This window comes from Herpailurus yagouaroundi, unplaced genomic scaffold, assembly GCF_014898765.1.
Source record: "Herpailurus yagouaroundi ecotype Mexico unplaced genomic scaffold, PumYag 140, whole genome shotgun sequence".
NCBI classification, from domain to species: domain Eukaryota; kingdom Metazoa; phylum Chordata; class Mammalia; order Carnivora; family Felidae; genus Herpailurus; species Herpailurus yagouaroundi.
Genome location: NW_024412395.1, coordinates 65,190,891 through 65,205,556, shown reverse-complemented (window position 1 = coordinate 65,205,556; position 14,666 = coordinate 65,190,891). Strand labels below are relative to the sequence as shown.

General features: G+C 34.0%; 1 non-coding gene across 1 annotated transcript; it reads right to left on the bottom strand.

The window, feature by feature from the left end:
* Positions 1-4,734: 4,734 nt before the first annotated feature.
* On the bottom strand, positions 4,735-4,837 carry LOC121031158 (U6 spliceosomal RNA). The gene has a single exon (XR_005790585.1). It is a non-coding gene; the product is annotated as a U6 spliceosomal RNA (small nuclear RNA).
* Between the last annotated feature and the right edge of the window lie 9,829 nt (positions 4,838-14,666).

Below are 14,666 nucleotides of genomic sequence, written 5' to 3'. Positions count from 1 at the left end.
GTGTCAAATATGCAAGGTATGCTACTGGAAAGCATATAGCATGTTTTAAATTACATTAAATATACTAATAAGGCCCAAAATATAAAATAAAAGTACATAGAAATGTATGTGCTGGGATAAACAGTATTCATTAAATGAGAACAATTTTGCTTGTGAATAAGAAGACTACATATTAAAGAGTTAAGATATTAAATGTCCCCAAAGTACACTTTTTAACATGATTCCAATTAAAAGGCATAATTCCAATTTAAAAAATGGCTTGGCTTGCATAGTTTGATTTGCTATGACGCTGGAAATAAGCGATCCCTATTCTCTTGGGTTCTACATTTGTCTCTATGTATTTCCTTTCTTTATCCTACATAAAAAAAAATAGATCTAGATTCTCCAGTATTCAATGGGGAGCTCCTTGGGAATTACTGATTGTAACATAAACCACCATCAGAGGGTTTTTAATCATTTCTTTCTCTAACACTGTAGCAGTTGCTTTATCAACCCAATCATAGATGAATGGCTTGTGAAGAGAAGTTAAAACATATAATAAAGACTTGTAGCATTATAGTCATTAGTAGTTCAAGTCTCTGTGTCTTTACCATTTCACAATATTTTTTCATTTGGCCTTTTTAAAAAAAATCAGTTTGGCTATATATAATTCATGAGCCACAACTTTCTGGCCTTTGTCTTATTTCAATTTTTCTTTTTTTCTTTTTCTTCTTTCAATATGATTCCTGAATTATATTTGATAATATTCCATGATTCTTCCTTATGGCATAAGTTCTTTATAGAATTCTTGAAAATGCACTCAGCCAAATTCACACCCAAATTCCCCAGTAAAGCTCAAATTTGTGGAATTTTTATAGTTTCAAAAAACATACAAAAGTTTGATCTTTTGATATCTATATTCATATCTATAAAAATCGATGAAGTAAAAATTCATGTAAGTTACTGTGCTAGGCATTATGAGCAACACAAAGGTGGAAAAAAGACAGGCATATTGCTTGTATGTTTCTTAGAATCTTACTGATGCCTCGAAATGAAGCAAACAGCTCCTCTTAGTTGTGAGAGCAAGTCATTTTGCCCACCATATGTTATCTTTACATGTATTTTGTGTAATTTTAACTTGAAATACATGAGAGAAGAATTTATAATTTGGGGCACTTCTTTTGCCAGAAACAATTTGGAGCCATTTCAAGGTATCTTGTGAAAATCTTATATATACTTTCTGTGCTGAAAATATGATAATCTTTGTAAGTAAGGCCTCTGGGTCATATATATAAATATGGAAACAGAATAGTTCAAGAAACTATTGTGACCATAATTTTATAGATGTGCTTCATTCATTGTACTGTTAGAAAAAAATGCTATTTTGAGTCTTTGCTGACAGCTGCCTGTAGGCAAACTATTAGTGCAATCAGTTAAGCCAAAACATCAATCATAACTGCTTTTTAAGACAATCATTTTGGAGCTTTTACAAACATTCTTAAGTTATGCCAATCTATATTTAGGGATTCTCCTTCTCTATTGGGCCCCAATTCCATATTCAATGATAGAGAATAAATATTGTTTATCTTTGGGAATTAAATATGATGTACACTTCTCAAAACTTATTTCTTATGCATACAATTGGAGTATGTGTACAAGTTGAGTATCCTGTTATCTTGAAGTTTTCTGTCTTTAGCCCAAACATGTTGATATGAAATATACAGCCTCTAAAATGTCCACTACAACCCACCTCAGCCATAAGGAAAATAAAATAAAATCTAGGAATGCTCAGGTGAACTTTGCTTACACACAAAAAAATGATTTTTCTCCTGAGAATTTCTGTAACTCTCCTTTGTAACTCCAATGCACTGTTGAGGGCTTCCACTCTTCTGTTATCTCCCACTGAGCATGTGGCTCTGGCCATGGATACAGTTCCTCTTGACAGGTGCAATAGTCTCCTTCTAAATATCACTGCTATTCTTTTCTAGAGGATTATGCTCACTCTTTCTCACCTCTTTCTCCTCCCTCCCTCCTCCATTCCTTGTCCTCTTTTCTCTCTCTTCTGCCTCCCTGTCATTACATTCTTCCTTCAGGAATAGAAACTCCACTGCTGTTTCTTGATAAATAATTAAGTCCCCCATCAGTCTCTACAGCTGTATCACTGTCCACAGAGGACAATGGGATCATGGCATTCAGCTTGTATGCTACCTGTCAGTGAAATAAGAGACCACATCTTTCCTTTTTGTTCTTCTTTTTCTTAGGCTGTTCCAGTATAATGTTCTTTGTGGATAAGGGTTTATAATTTTGTGGGTTTTTAAAAATATTTTAAAGTGTTTTTACACACTCCTTTCTGCAGACTTTGTTGCTAACTTACTGATTTACTCATAGGCCCTAAGTCCTTATTCTTGGCGTGAGTCCTCTCCTGGAAAATATCACATTTGTAGTCATGTCAACTTTCTTGGGCCAATATATCAGTTTGGCAATCAAGCCTATGTACATCTAAATCCTACTATTGGACATAACTGACTTAATTTTTAATCTCTATCTGCATATATTTTTGAAAGGAAAAATAATAGAGTTTATCAATGTCAAATAGAGCCTAGGGATAGATATATTTCTTTATCAATATATTGTAATACACCAAAATGGTAATTACTCTTTCCTAAACAATTTTTAATGCCTGTGTTATTTAATGCAGCTTCTCTTGGTGGTATAATAAAACATCATTGATATATAATATAATCAGCATCAAATTTGTTTTAACATTTAAATTATCATCTCAATAATAATATTATGTTTGAATTTCAACTGTAACTATTAAAAAGTAATGCTAGTGACATTCACAAAAAAGAAGATTTTGCTATTGTCTCAGTTATATGAATTCTTATAGAAATATCACAGCATATAATTCACCAAAAAATTATAAAGAAATTCAGAAGTTAAAGGAAAAAAAAAACCTTCAAATTCTTTAAACATAAATTGTAATAATTGTTGGGGGTGATGTACATGATATATATTAGTTTGAACAAGGATATTTCAATGTTTATTTTCTACATTTAACATTTGTTAACCTGCTTACATCTCAGCATGGAAAGAAGTCATTCTAAGCTGCCTATTTTTCTCCACAATCAGATACCATATTACAAAGTGTTTTTTTCAAAGTGTTTTATTTTTTTGAGTTTTATAATTCAATCATTTTTTTTGAAATTTTTTTGCTAGTGAATATTGAAATCATCTCATATGTTTGCTTCAGTCTCCCCTTGCACCAATTAAAAAAAAAAGGCAAATGCAACAACAAAGCAAAACTTCCATTATAACACTAATATTCTTAGGGAAAACCGTATTAAAACTTCTACTCTGTGGAAAATATTGGTTTTGTTAATGCTTATAGTACTTATTACCTAATAGTATATAATTAATAGATATGTGCCTTCATGTAAAAGAAGAATATGGTTGTTCATGTTGTTTTTGTCATGTCTCCCTTTTTAGTTGTTTTAAATTGATGGTCATAAAAAATTTAAAAAAAAAGGGGGTGGGGCTCCTGGGTGGCTCAGTCGGTCAAGCGTCTGACTTCGGCTCAGGTCATGATCTCATGGTTTGTGAGTTCGAGCCCCGCATCAGGCTCTGTGCTGACAGCTCAGAGCCTGGAGCCTGTTTCGGATTCTGTGTCTCCTCCTCTCTCTGCCTGCCCCCCTCCCCATGTTCATGCTCTGTCTCTCTCTGTCCCTTAATAATAAATAAATGTTAAAAAAATTTAAAAAAATAAATTGATGGTTATATACAGAATGGTCAAGGGCAACAACTATCAGAAAATGTAAACCAAAATAAAAAAAAATAGATGGAAAAAAAAACCTAGATATATAAGTGCATTAATGAGATTTGTAAGTGCAGGAATAAAGGGGTATTTATCCTCAGTAGCAAAGCCACAGCATTGCACATTTATGCTTTACTAAACTGCACAGGAAGTTTTGTGTTGAAAGGGCTTTGGGGAAAAAATTCTTGTATCAACTTTGAATTAATATTTATATTCTTATTTTTTGCAGCATACTTGGAAAATGAATTTTTCATTAACATTAATCCAGACTATTTAGAGCAATTGCTAACTTGATATATACTATATTTTGTCTTTTGAAATGTGTCTTTCCTAGGACACTTATTTTGTTTAGTACCTTAAAACAATTCTATTCTTTCTTTTTGCCATTCACCAACCTGTTTTAATCAGCTTAATTTGTCCTAATTCTGATTGTATCTGAATGTCTCAAGACTACATAACTTCCCTTTAAAACAGCATATGCTTATAAAAAAGGAACTCCTTGCCATTTAGTTTCAAAAGAAGAAAACATTTACTGTACTAGACCTTACAGTAAGAACATATGTCAAATTGTTTGGATTTTTGTAAAACATCAGGTTTTTAAATCTGTTTTTAAAAGAATGTATACTAAATCTCTCAATTCCATAAGTAGGTGGTTGTTCTTGAGTTTTCTTTTCACAATAGCTTAAAAGAGCATTTGAGCAAAGATCCAGATACAACCGATTTAACCGTGATTGCTTGAAATGATTTCATTCTTTCTGCACACCTCTGGTTATACATGATGTTGCTGATCCTTGATGTTCCATTGTGAAGATATGGATCAATGCTTTAAGAAATGCAATGTGATAACAATGTGAAAAAAGGAATAATTTAAACAATATGCTTCCATCAAGGCAAACATGGTGTGTGTGTGTATGCACATATATATGAGTTTATAATGTATTAATAAATGATTATTCAAATTACTTTTTTGTGTCATCTTTGCACAGAGGCTATGCTAATCTCTGAATGATTTAATTTTAGAATATGTGCTGCCAAAGCAAGTACCATTGAAATTAAGTTTTAAATTAGGAAGGATACTATAAGTTGGAAAAATAAATGAATGTAAAATTCACTGAAAACATTATAGAAATAGAACAGAAAGTCTTAAGACTTGAATTGACCTCTATCTGTCAATGATTTAAAAATCAGTAGCTTCACTGAAGTTCTTTCTTCTGAGTTCCAACAATATATCCACTGTCACTGGATATACCACGTAAGGCTCAAAATAAATTTGTAAGAAACTACAAATCTTTCATACTTTATTACACATAGCCCCTGCTTACTCCTCATAATAACCTTTAACAACTTTAACTAGTTCTCAAGGGATCATCTATCTCATTATTTTGCACACCTTAAGCTATAGACCTAGTCAGTCATTCCTCAGTCCACGGAAATTAGTCCAGAAGACAGACACCTGGCTCAAAGAGACCCAGTAAGATCCTCCTCGATACGTTTATTTTAATTGGGGTTTCTTCCTCTGTGATCATCATCTCCAAATTACAGGCAGCCGTATTGTCATCCATTATTGGGAACTGTTTGCGAATTAGGCTATGCAAATAAATCAGATCCAAGATATGTAGAAGGAGAAATAGCAACTTGAAGATATTAGTTCTAGCAGTGACCATAGTCTGATTAAGTCTTGAAAATATCAGAGAAATGGATCAATTGATTATGTTTAAAGTGAGGTCTATCTCTTGCAACTGAGAAAATCACATCATTACCACTCACTGTTACCCACAAACTTATTCCTCCCTCTTTATTAATAATGGGGTGTGATGTTACCATCTTTGTTTTCCCTACTAACCTCTGGTTTGACCTTGGACAGACTTTGAGTATAAAGTTTTTCATATGTTAAAGGGAAAATACAATATTTATATTCCAGCATTGTTTTGAGGGTAAAATGAATCCACTGCCTGCACTGCAATAGTAGTTATCCACCCAGGTGACTAAGAATCATCTTTGACTTTTCTTGGCCATTCATTACTTTGTATCATTCTGCTTACATTCCTTTTAATCCACTCTTCCTTCACTCTTACTGATTCAGTTCTAAGTAAGTACATCTTGTCTGGGAGCCTGGGTGGCTCTGTCCTCGGTTAAGCCTCCGACTTCGGCTCAGGTCATGATCTCACAGTTTGTGGGTTCGAGCCCGGCATTGTGAGCACAGAATGAGGTGTGACTAGGGACTAGAGCACAGAATAAGACAATTTACCACAATCAGGCTTCCTTCAAGTCAATATATATGTATATTTCCAAAACACAAATCTTTTCATACCACTCCCTTTTTCCCTTAGAAACTTTATTCTGCTTTCCATCATAAGAATAAAATTCAAACTTCTTTGTGGACAATGAATCCCCAGCTTGTAAACTTTTACCTGTTGACGCTACTGCATATGTTACATTCTGTTTCCTAAATGTTTCTCATTTATCTCTGTAGATTTACATATGTTTTCCCCCATGCCGAAAATACCATATTCTCATCTCAACTCCTTCTGTTTCTTTTCATGGGATGTAAGGCAAGAAAAAAAAAAACAACTCAAAAACAAAACAATTTTACTTCATTTAGTTTTGGTAGCCACCTTCTCACTATTCAACAGTTGTGCTAGGCATTATTGTAATTATATCTTTCTCCCTTAGCAAGCAAGTCAACAACCTCTATGTTTACATCTATGAATATTTAGCACTAAGCTTAACAAATAATACAATAGAATCCAATTTGGATCCCTGCAGACAATCTTGTCATTTTCATGGTATCATGTTGTCAACTTGGATTGAACATCTATTTATAGTTCTTCCCCATTTAACTTGTCACCTTCACTATAAATAGCTTGCAAAATGAAGTAGAGAATAGCTGTTGATTTTTGATATATCCTTTGAAGAATTATCTCCCAGTTATGTCTAAAAATGTCCATGGACTAGTTGAGATTTTCTAAATATGTACTCTCTTCCTCTTTCTAAATATACTCTCTTCCTCTTTTTCCACCCATTTCCTATGCTATTATTTTTCTACCCTTGAACCTTGGTTTCACTCAGTTAACTATTATTCTTAATATAGACTTTCATTGAAACAGAGTGCACATTGTAAAACATGCACTAATTTAAGAACATACTTTTAATCATTATTATAAATGTTCAAAACTACCCCCACGAGATCAGTTTTCTTATTATCCATATTTAATTGGTGTGGAAATTGATTTAAAGATATATTAATTAATTTGCCCAATTCTACACAACTGGTAATCTCTAGGAAGATAGCAGTAGTCCCCAAGGAAACCAGTGAAATGTCTCCTTTATTCCTTGCTTCTGTTCTAGGTCAAGTGACCAATAAGACAAGGGAGTCATAGAAGCTATGCCGTCACTTTTGTTAATGATGAAAGCTAAGTTGGAAGACATTGCTTATGTTTACAGGTAATTAGATCTGTTAATAAGGGCTGCGTGTGTAGGGCTGTGATTGGCCCAGGACAGGTCCACCCAAATAAGTTAATGTCATGACAAGGAGGAGCAAAGAAGGTAGTCCACTCATTTCAAAGATGTTTCCACAAGGAAACCAGGATGAAACCAAACTATGCAGTCCCAGTGTATTATTTAAAAATTTATCAATAAGATATGGTTTTCTACCTCTTTCAAGGCATAATGAGAGAAGTACCAGAAAGACGAGTCACATAGTAAAATCCTTTACACATCGCAGGGGTTGCAGGGTGGGGCTTCAGGAGTAAAGAAGTATTGCTTCCTAACAATGATTACTTCACATATGTTTTTTTCTTACACCTTTCTGCATACCCCATTATGCTGAGCTGATGACTTTGCTTCATACTTCACCGACAAATATTAATAGCTAACACTTATACTTACTTGGGGCCAAACACTGTTCTAAGAGCTTTACATAGATTAACTCTTTTAATGAAATGGAAGCAATCAGGCAGAAACTCCCTCTGTTACATAATGCCAAATCTAAAAAACTTCTTCTCTTCCTACTTGTATAATCTTTCTTTAATGTTACAGTGGATAAATTTTTCTGCCTCTATAATGGCCAAACACACAATTCCAAACCCATGCTCATGCTTTGGATCAAATCTGCCCTTACTTTCTCAAGAACTTTGCTCCTGAAATTATTTTATTTTTATGACTGAATCTTTAATAATTTCCTTCCTCCTCAAGTACAACTATTGCTTCTCCATTTATAAAATAGTTTTACACAAATTATATATTTTGTAGGGCTGATGAAATTTCTGTTGCTATTTCCTCAACTCTTCTTCATCTGGCCTCAATTGACTTGCTTGTCAACCATTCTAATGACACCAATTTTATCAGACTCAACAGTTTCCATGATATAAAATCTTGTCTTTTTCTCTTGGCATCATTCTTTTATTTTGTTAAGTTTGTTTATTTATTTTGAGAGAGAGGGGAAGAAGAGCAGGAGGGAGTGGGGAGAGAGAGGGAGAGAGAAAATCCCATGCAGGCTCTGCACTGACAGCATGGAGCCTGATATGGGGCTTGAATCCACAAATCTGTGAGATCATGACCTGAGCTGAAATCAAGAGTCAGAGGCTTAACTAACTGAGCCTCCTAGGCGTCCCTCTTTAGGCGTAGTTCTTAATCTTAGCATCATTTTTTTTTCATTTAGAAATTTATCTCTCTTATAGTACATTTCTTTTTTGATACAATATGCTGATCTAACAGTATTTTCTCTTATTTATTTTTTTAAATATTTTACTCACTTCAATATTTTTGCTGTGCCCTCCCCCTAATAACTAAATCTAAATGTTGGGATGTCCTGGAATATACTTCTAGGCCTGCCTTCCCCTAATGATTTTAGAGTCATCTAGACTAATATGTCCTCAAAATATTTGTCTGATAAGGCCTTACACTCTGTTTCAAAATAGTTTTTCTAACTACTTTCTTAATATTTCCCATTGTTTTTTTAATGTTTATTTATTTATTTTTAGAGAAAGACTGTGCATGCAAGCAGAGGAGGCGCAGAGAAAGAGAGGGGTGAGAGGTGAGAGAGAGAATCCCAAGTAGGCTCCATGCTGTGGAGAGCACGGTGTGGGGCTTGACCTCACAAACCGTGAGATCATGACCTGAGCCAAGATCAAGAGTCAGACACTTAAACAACTGAACCACCCAGGTACCCCATTGCTGTTTTAATACTAGCATGCATCATACCTAAAACTTGATTGTCCTTCCCTCAGAACTGCTTCTCCCTGAATTCTTTCTATCTTAACAAATGGCCCCACCATCAACACAGAGGCTGAAGCAAAAACTATGATGTCTTCATTCCATTTTTTCACTGAACCGTCATGTCCTGTGCAAACACAAGTCCTTTCAGTTCTACCAAAATATAGTTCAAACCCATTTTTTTTCATTTCTACTGCCACTTTCTTTATCTAAGTCACACAGATTTATTGCAATAGCCACCTAACTGCATCCTCTGTTGTCCCTTCTGTACTTCTGCAATTAGTCAGGCCTTCACATGGTTTTAAGAACAACCATTTAAAAATGTATTTTGTTACTTTCTGAAAAAAAAAAAAAAAAAAGACTACTAATTAGAGAAAAAATGTAAACAACTTTTGTGAGCTACGTTGTTTCAAATATTTACTCACTGAGTAAATTTGGGTTTTCATATGACCTTGTATTTTTTTGGTTCATATACATTATGTTCAGAGAGTCCTTCTCTGGCCACATTCCATAGTATTCCACCCATCAAGTCACTTGATTTCATTAAGTTCCTTCATACTGCTTATTTACTCTCTGAAGTTAGTAAGTTGGTGTACTTTTTGTTTACATATTTTGTTGTCTCCTCCCACTAAAATATAAGATCTAAAACATCAAGGACATTATCTGCTTTTGACATTACCATATCTCCAGTGGTGGTAAAACAAGCGTGGCATATGGTAGGCAATAAATAATATTTTATTAGGCAAATGGATGAATATGCATAGTATAGTAATTGGAAGAACACATGCAAAAAACATCTTCACTTTTGCTAATGTCATTGGAAAATAATTATTCATCTTTTGACATTGTGCTAATGTTTTTATAATGAAGGTTTACTACTGTAGTCATGTGCAGTCAGAAGACATATATGTGTTTGTAATATTAGTTTTCAAAAAGTGTACTTTAAGATGAGAGATTGTGTAAAAGAATATATAAAAGGGAATTTAAAAAAATCAAACAAAACCAATAAGTGTTATGTGCTTGAGGAGAATATTAAAACACTGAATCATAAGCTATTTACTTATTAGATATATGTTTTGAGTCTTCTGAGATTTTATGCGTTATTCATTATTATAAACACAATAATGGACAGACAACAAGTAATGTTAAGCTTACATTCACAACTTGTAGGTGTTCTTAGTGTTGATGATTCTTAAAGACAATGTAAACAATATCTAATATATCTGTGATATGCAATCTGATTTCTAATTGGAATTACATATACAAGCCAATATGTGATTTTCTGAAAGCATATTTCAACAAAACTGAACACAATTATTATTTTAAAATTAAAAATTAAATTTGGATTTTTTCCCCTTCTCTCTAATTTAATTTTTCATACATATAGTTAAGGAAACACTAAATCATTAGCTTCGTTTATACGAATTTCTGTGATAAATAAACATCTATCTCTGTATCTAAGTGTCTATCCATCATCTATTTGTCTATCATCTATCTCTACCTTATTTCTCATACCCATTCTTTTTTTTTAAATGAAGTGTAATGTTATATTACAAATGTTATATTAACAAATGATATTGCCGAAGAGAAAAATAGTGATTTATGATTGATTACAATTCTCAGTTTTTATTTGCTCTCCTTCTTTAGAAATAAATCGGCAATTCTACTGGGGAACTACCACCCCCATACAAACTCATTCCATTCTTAAGCAAAGATGACTCTAGGAGTAGATTCAATTGGCTTATTTCATCAGTACTTCCTACTTTCAAACTAAAATAATTAGGAGTAAATTAAAAATCCAATCAAAAGAAAATGGGTCCTCTATGAAGAAAAAAAAGTCTTTCCTTGGGAAAGAGGTCATAAAAGTAGGAAATATAAGAAAGTTTCAATTCTTTTGCCTCCAGGGTATAAGGGGAAAAAAGCAAGGAGAGAGGAGCCTTTGAGGAGTCTGAAGATAAAAATCATCAAGGAAATGATGGACAGAAAATTTTTGCAAAAATAATTCTCACTAAAAAACTGACAAAAATGAAAATTGAATAAATAAAAGTAATATGAGCATATGGAAAATGAAATAAAATTCCCTTGTAGAATAATCTTTGAAGTTCCATGTTGTAATGAAGTTCAATACATAGCAGAGTATCTGCTGCATACTCTATGACATTTACATCAATATTTCCTCTACTCAGCTATTTATTAGCACAAAAATTTGTGGGATTAGGTAAATGTTTACAAGAAGGAAGGCAGAAATTTAAGAATAAATAATCTTAATCACAGAGATAGCTATCAGAAATAACTTTTCCTAAGTTTCATTATCTTCTCCAGTAAGAATATAACATATTTCAACCCATTATTGTATGACTTGCAGTTCCATCCTGATGACATTGGATCCATCCATGCCTGAGAGAAAAAATAACATCAACCACATCTTAACAGATAATTTAAGAGTCATTGCATGGTTCCACCAGTTCTCCAACTTTTTTGTTCAGGGCTAAAAATATAATATGGAAAGTAGGAGCTCCTAGTTTCTAGATAAGACACAAGGAGAAGATCTACAGTTGATTCAGGGTAACCTCTAGCTGATATGTAGCATTTGTAAGTCTATATTGCTGTTATTTTATTTTATTTTATTTTAATATTTCATTTTATGTTTATTTTTGAGAGAGAGAGCATGCAAGTCGGGGAGGGGCAGAGAGAGAAAGGGACAGAGGATCCAAAGCAGGTTCCATGCTGACAGCAGAGACTCCAACGCGAGGCTCAAACTCACAAACTATGAGATCATGACCTGAGCCAAAATCAGATGCTTAACGGACTGAACCACCCAGGTGCCCCATATATTGCTGATACTTTAATGTTATGTGTTACCATAGTAGAGAGTACTAAGTCTAGAGCTGTTTTTGAAAATTTGATGTATTTGGATTTTTTCATGGTTTTCCAGGATAGTAGCTGAGGTAGATGATGATGATGATAGATGATAGATAGGTAGGTAAATAGATAGGCAGATAGATAATAGATAGACAGATAGACACACACAGACAGACAGATGGCCAGGGATAAAGCTAATTATATTTGTGAATGGAGAACCTTTTAACACATGTCAATTTAAAATTTTTTTCATTAGAAATGCTTAATTAATCCTGAATGACCATCATCTCTATTTTCTTAAGTAACCCAATGAGTTTCTTACCTTGGTAGTTTTGAAAATTAAGTTAAATACAAATCATAATTTAGCCCTCTGGATGAATCCTATTTGGTACATACCTATATTAGTGAGCCAACATATTTGAAGTCAGCAGACTTTAGATTAATACACTGGGCTTAAAACCTAAAAACTATTTTTGCTTTGGCATGTTATTAACCTGCTCTGAGGCAATCTGCTTATTTCTGAAACAAGAATAGTATTTGCACAGCATAGTGTTGTGAGACTTCAAGGACATAGGAAGGCCAGTAACTAGAGTTTAGTGATCTAGAAGTTCCTCTTGGATAAAGCGATAATTAGGTTATGGCAGGAGAGTATGTGGAAGTTGGCCAAGTGAATCTGGAGTGGGAGCAGGAAATAAATGGATGAAGGCTGGGAATCAGAGATAATAAAATCCTGTCATACGGCTATAGTATGAAGTTCAGAGGAAGTTGAAAGTAGTCAATAGAAGAGGCAGCAAGAATAGAGACCTATGAATTTAAAAAAAGGCGGGGGGGGGGGGTTGGTGCCTGGGTGGCTCAATTGCTTAAAATTCTGACGGGTTCAGGTTATAAGCTCACGGCTCATGAGTTGGAGCCCTGTGTTGAGGTCTGTGCTGACAGCCTAGAGCCTGGAGCCTGTTTTGGATTCTGTGTCTCCCTCTCTCTCTGTCCCTCTCCCACTCGTGCTCTGTCTCTCTCAAAAATAAATAAACATTTAAATAATAAAAGAAAACAAAAGAATTGGGACCTGTAAACTAAGTTCAAGAGTTTTTAGGTACTAATCTAAGTAAATGTCACGGAAGGATTTTAAGCTCTGACAAGGTCAAAATTTTGGAAAATGTTTTTCCTCACTCTCAATAAAAAAACCAACCAACCAAACAAACAAACAAACAAAGGATTCTGGAGAAGAAAGACTAGAGGCTGATAAACTAATTAGAAGCTGCTGTAATGTAAACATTTCCCCAGTGGCTTAATGGTAGGTGGCACCAGTGGCACCATAAGGGAGAGGTGGATGAATTTTGCTGCTGGGGATGCAAACTGGTGCAGCCACACTGGAAAACAGTATGGAAGTTCCTCAAAAATTTAAAAACCAGAGCTACCCTATGACCCAGCAATTGTATGACTAGATATTTATCCAAAGGATAAAAAATGCTGATTCGAAGGGGCACATGCACCCCAGTGTTTATAGCCACGCTATCAACAATCGCTAAATCATGACAAGAGCCGAAATGTCCATCGACTGATGGATGATGAATAAAGAACATGTGGTATATATATGTGTGTGTATATATAAACACACACACACTGGAATGCTAATAGTACTTGGCAATGAAAAAGAATGAAATCTTGCCATTTGCAACAATGTGGATGAAACTAAATAGTACTATGCTAAGTGGAATACGTCAGTCAGAGAAAGGCAAGTATATGATTTCACTCATATGTGGAATTTAAGAAACACAACAGATGAACATAGGAAAAAGGAAGGAAAAATAAGATAAAAACACAGAGGGAGGCAAACCCTAAGAGATTCTTAAATACAGAGAACAAACTGAGGGCTGCTGGAGGGGAGGTAGGTGGGGGGTGGGTTTAATGTGTGATGGGCACTAAGGAGGGCACTTTTAGGGATGAGCACTGTCATACTTAAGAGATGAATCACTGGGTTCTACTCCTGAAACCACGACTACACTGCATGTTAACTAACTTGAATTTAAATTAAAAAAAAAAAAAAGTGATTTAAAAGGTAAACACTGTGGAGCTTAGTGACAGATTGGATTTGTGGGATGGCCCAATGAGAGAGAAGAGAACTATGTGCATAGCACTCTGGTTTCTGGTTTGAGCAGATTATCTCACTGAGATTATACACTAAAGGATGAACAAGTATGGAAGAGAAGTTAAAAGCTTTAGTTGTTTTCCATTTAAATTTTGAGGTTCCTGCAAAACATTCCTGTTAAACTGACTGTAGATAGTCACAATGGGATTTCAGGAGAGAAATTTGATGAGCACATCATTGAAGCCAACAGGATGGGTGATTTTGTCTATGAAAAATAAGTAAGCTAGAGCAGAAGGAAAAATAGTTTACAATAAAACAGCTAAGAACAATTCTATAATGACAAAAAAAAAATGACACTGCAAAGAAACTGTAGAAAAAATTCAGGAGAATTAGAAAAAAAAATCACTCCTTTTGGCTTCAAAGTTCAGCATTACTTGCAATCATATAACTACTTATGGTTTTATTTATTATCTATCTACCCACCTACCAACTACTTATCAATCACCTATCATCTCTAATGTAATTATATATTAAATTTAATGGACAGAATTATTTTTAAAAGTTAACATGAAAAATCCCTTAAGTCCATTTGGTCACAAATAAATAAGTGTTTTGATAGTATAGGCCTAATACTTCAGTTATGTTTTTGAGTATTCTGTGATTTATTGCTTTCACTGTGTTTTATTGCAATTTTCAAAAGGCACTGAGAGT